Here is a 5,205-nt window from a genome sequence, read left to right as displayed (position 1 = left end):
GGCTGAGTTCTTTATCTCTTCATTTGATGTTCTAGGGTTTCAGGATTGTTGATTCTCTGTTTGGCTTAGTTTTTCGGATCTTTGCTGTGGAGGGAGGGCGTGGTGCTTCTGCCTAGAGCGCCATCTTGCCGGACTCCTCTTTTTTTTTTTTTTTGCAGTGATTCCTCATCTAATATGATTTTGTAGACCTTTATTTTCTCTAGTTGGTTAGAAAAACAGTTAATACTGAATATGTTTTTCATGTAAAACCTCTTCTTCCGTGGAGATATAGGCATGTTTTTCCTACCTTTCCCAGTGGAGAATCTCTGCTTGAGGATGACCTTCCTTCTCTAATTAAATAGTCTTGGTAAATAGTAGGCAATATATTCTGTTTTCAGATTTTGATTTGTTGAGATGTAGAAGTTATTTGTGGCTTGCCAAATCCTGAGACCCTCTTCAGTTTTCTTCCAGAGTTTTACTGCTTTTTTTCCTAGATGCTCTTTCTTGGTGAAGCTATCCACATATGGCTTCATCTTTTCCTCCTGGTTTTCAGTATATTTGGTCTAGACCTCTTTACTGAGCTCCCAACCTATTTATTTACAACTGACCATCCTATTTGGAAGTTTCTGATGACTCTTAAATCTCCTCTTCCTGTATGTCTTATCTTGGTGGATAGGAATTCCGTCTACTCAAATTCTCATCTCCCTCCTGTTTATTGGCAGTCACCAGCCTCTGTCATTTATAAGATTTCATTTATACTATGTAGATATCTTTAGTCTCTCTTTTCTGCCAGTGGTTTGGTTCAGATGTGCACTGTATCAGTAGGGTTACTGCAGTATTTTACTTAGTGATCACGCAGCCTCCAGGGTCACTCCTGATCTCCCTTTTGCTGCCTGGATACCTTTTAAAATACCCAGATTTGACTGCCTCTCCTGAAAAATTGTTCAATAGGTCCCTTGTGATCAGCGTAGTCTGTATCATGACACATAAGACTTACTAATCTGAATGTTGCAAGTCTCACCTTTTTTTCTTGCTGTTTCCTGGAGCTAGAAAACGTGTTAACAAAGGCAACTGGCAGTTATGTGGAAGATTGACAGGTACAAACAGAGATGAGTAGCAGGGACACCAGTCAGGAGCCATGAAAAAACCCAACAGAGGCGATGAAGGACTGAACTAGGGCAATGGCAGTGGAGATGGAGAGGTGGGAGTTGAGAAACACTGTCTTTTCTCTGTAAGGAGTCTTGGTGGCACAGTGGTAAAACATTCGGCTGCTAACCAACAGTTCGAACCTACCAACCATTCCATAGTGGGAAGACGTGGCAGTCTACTTCCATAAAGATTTACAGCCGTGGAAACTGTATGGGGCCGTTCTACTCTGTCCTGTAGGGTCTCTATGAGTTGGAATTGACTCAACAGCAATGGATGGGTCTTTGTAGGTATTAGGAGACCCACAAACAAGTCCAGGAGCTTGGTTATGCCCTCCTTGTGCCACTCAATCAGGTGACTCTCCCATGACTAGTGATGAATAAAATTGAGAAGCCTCTTGCCTATTCAAACCCGAGGGTTAGAAGAAGGCTCTCATTTTGACCTTACAGTTGTCACTTGGACGTGGCTACAGAGTTGGCTTTTTCAGGTTTTGACCCTGTTACTTCTTGGATGTGGTGTGCACACTTTGCTGCTTCTGCTGTTGTGCATGCTGAAGTATCATTTTGCCTGGACCCTGGGTCTCCACCCATTTGACCTAGCTTCTACTCTCTCTCCCCAGGAAGTGAGATTGGACAAATAATGGGTTTTAATCACCCAGAGTTTATACTCAGATTAACTATATAGGTATTGGCTGCAGAACATGTGACAATTTTAACCATTTCCTTTGTCTAATATCTGCCTTTTTCCTTCATTTCATTTCAACACCTAATATAATATTTCCCCCTGCCTCCCACCTTCCCCTCCACACACGCAAATTGTCAGGTTTTTTAAGCAACTCACTTTATCAGATTTTGCATGGACAAAGACATTGTACTTTGCATTTGTCATTTTTAAACTGTGAGAGATCAAAATAATTTTTTACTTGTTTTGTATCAGATATGGTCAATAACTTAGTGTCCTTGTGTTTAGCAAACCAGATTATGTGGTAGATAGTTTCCCAGTGTAGTTTCTCAATAAGGCAATGAGTCTTCCATCCTTGTGCATACATTCTGCTTTTCCGACCAAGAGTCTGAGTTTATTCCCCTTGAATTTGGACTGGCCCTATGACTGGATTTGCCTAATAAAGTGCAGTGGAAGAAGCTCAGTGTATGTCCAAGTCTAGGCCTTAAGAGCACTGACAGCTTCCCTTTTACCGTCTTGGAAGCCAGCCACCATGCTGCAAAGAAGCTTGGGTTGGGTTCCTGAAAGGTGAGAGGCCATGCGGAGAGAGGTTCTTGAGGATGAGAGACCATCTTGGATATTCCAGTCTTAGAACTCCCAACTGAATGCAGCCATATCACTGTCCTTGGCTATACCACATAGAACAGAAGAACTGTCCAGCTGATCCCAGTCATCCTACAGAATCATGAGAAGTAATAAACTCATTTTAAGCCACTAAGTTTTAGGGCAGTTTGTTACATAGCAATAGAGAACTGAGATTGCTTGTTATAGTCAATGGTAGTTATCTCTGGTGAGATTATCAATAATTAAAAAAAAAAAAAAAATGTTTCTCTGTAGTTTCCATTTCTTTTCCTAAAATGGATTTGAATTATTTGTGTAATAATGGAATAAAAAATTAACTTTAAAAAACACACACTGATTATATTCTTTCTTTGCTTAAAATCCTTAATAATTTCCCATTGCTCCTTAGTATCAAGTTCAAACTCCTTACCATGTCTTACAAGACACTGCTTGATTTGGTCACCGACTGGTTCTCAGCCTCATCTCTCATTGCATCCATGTACGCGTACTTTCCAACCAAATTGCATTTAACTCCTCCCACTCACTATGCTTTTGATCACTTCGGTGACTTAATGTACATTATTTCATCTGCTAGAACACTCTTTATTCCTGTCATCTTCATCTGGCAAACTCCTACTCAGTCACCTTAGAGGTCACTTCATTCATTCCTTCATTCATTCACCCACCAAATGTTTGAATGCTTCTTCTATGCTAGACATCACACTAAGTGCTTGGGATAGAAAACCGAATAAAACACCCAATGTCCTTGCCCTCATGGAACTTATATTCTAGTGGTGGAGTCAGACAATTAACAGCAAATAATGTATTTAAAGGTTTCTTGGCATTTTCTTCCAAGACATCTTTCTGGAATGCCCTGATTTTCTTCTCCTTGTCAGTGCTACTTGTATCCATAACACCGTATATTTTTCTTATCCTAGCAATTAATACCTGGCTTGTCTGTCTCCCTTGTCAGCTTACCTTATCTGTCTGCTCTGGAAGGCATGGGCTGTTTGTCTTTCTTGTTCATTGTTGAATCCCCAGCATCCGCACAGTATCTGGCCCACACTCTTTCTCCTACTGCTGCTGCTATTACTGGTAACAGTATTTTTTACAGACCACTTACCACATTCCAGGTATTTTACATGAATATTTAATCATCACCACAATGCAACTAGACAAGTACTGCTATTATTCCCATTTTACACATGAAGAAACTAAGGATTCGAGTTAAGAAGTAACTCTAGAATTAAGAAGAAATGATGTTAAATACTTTAACACAGATCTGGTAAGTGATAGGGCTATAATTCCAACCAAGTCTCTCTGCCCAACCCTCTGCCCTTAACCACAATGCTAAACTACTACCCAAAAGTTGACAGTACTCATTAACCAGTTGTTGAAAGAATGAAGTAATAAAAGTTCTTCTAAAGAAAATCCTGCTCATAATACCGGTAAAATAAACCATAGTATTTTCCTGTTCGATTTTTAAATGCTCGCACCCATATAAAGGAAAACTGGCTAAGATTAGAGTTAAAATATCTATAATCACTCAAAAGCCAGATTAGAACCATAGTATAAAAATTCGAGGCAGTATAGTGGCAGACAAGTTGAGGCCTTATCAAAAGCTGGGGATTGTAATTTGCCCTGGAAACATCTTTATGCCCAGACTTGTATCCCCTGAAGTCTAGTTCCTTTTACTTAGGGTTTATAGTTTATATTTTATCATTATTCTGGATCACAAGACCCACAGTCATGCATTGTTAATGTGGGTGGAACTTGGCTACTATACAGGACTATTTTGTTAAAGACCGGCTTGCTGTTTGCCTGTTCTGCTATTATCCAACATAGCAATCATCTTGCATTTATTCATTTATTGCTCTGGGAGTTTTCCAATAATTATTTCATGTGTCTGTGGTTTATTCCCTTAACTTGACTCTAAGCTTCTCATGAGAAGAGACCACATATTCCGCTTCTTTTCTATCCCTCAAGGTACCTAGCATAATACTGGGTAAAAAAAGTTTTTACCCAGCATTATGCTAGCATTATTTCCCACCTGACATTGTCTTTTCCATTCCTAATTGCAGGAAGACTCCTAATTTATAATGGTGAACATTGATACTGTTGCCTTTGAGTTGATTCCAACTCACAGCCACCCTATAGGACAGAGTAGAACTGCCCCATAGGGTTTCCAAGGCCATAATCTTTACGGAAGCAGACTGCCACATCTTTCTCCCTAGGAGCTACTGGTGGGTTCGAACCGCTGACCTTTTGGTTAGCAGCTGAGTGCTTAACCGCTTCACTGCCAGGGCTCCATGAACTTTGATGCAGGCAAGGATACATTCACTCTTTCCAAAGTTAGGATCTCAGATCATTAATAGGGAGTATGGGGGCCACAAGTCCACTGCTAAAATTACTTGCACCTTATTTAAGCAGAAAAATGTAGTGATTGGGAGCAAGGCTCAGGAACCAGACTGTCAGAGTTTGAGTCCTGGTTTGGGCACTTATCATCTGACCTGATAGGGTATTAACTAAAATCTTTGTGCCTCACTTTCTTCATCTATATGAAGAGGTTAATAATAGTAGCTGTGATGGACACAGAGATGCACTGCCACATGCCCTAGCTGCTGGGAGTGCTGTCAGCACATAGCCTTCAGCTGGCAGCCCCTTCCGGGACTGCCTCAGCTGCAGAGAGCAGCCCCACCCAAGGTCATGCCCTGCCCAGGATGGCCCATATCTAATGACTGAGGTGGGAGGAGGTATAAAGGTCTGGTCATTTTGGCCCAATGGTAGACAACCCTGATG

The sequence above is a fragment of the Trichechus manatus genome, unplaced genomic scaffold (genome assembly GCF_000243295.1).
Source record: "Trichechus manatus latirostris isolate Lorelei unplaced genomic scaffold, TriManLat1.0 scaffold00105, whole genome shotgun sequence".
In the NCBI taxonomy this organism is placed as follows: domain Eukaryota; kingdom Metazoa; phylum Chordata; class Mammalia; order Sirenia; family Trichechidae; genus Trichechus; species Trichechus manatus.
Note: the sequence above shows the minus strand (reverse complement) of the source record.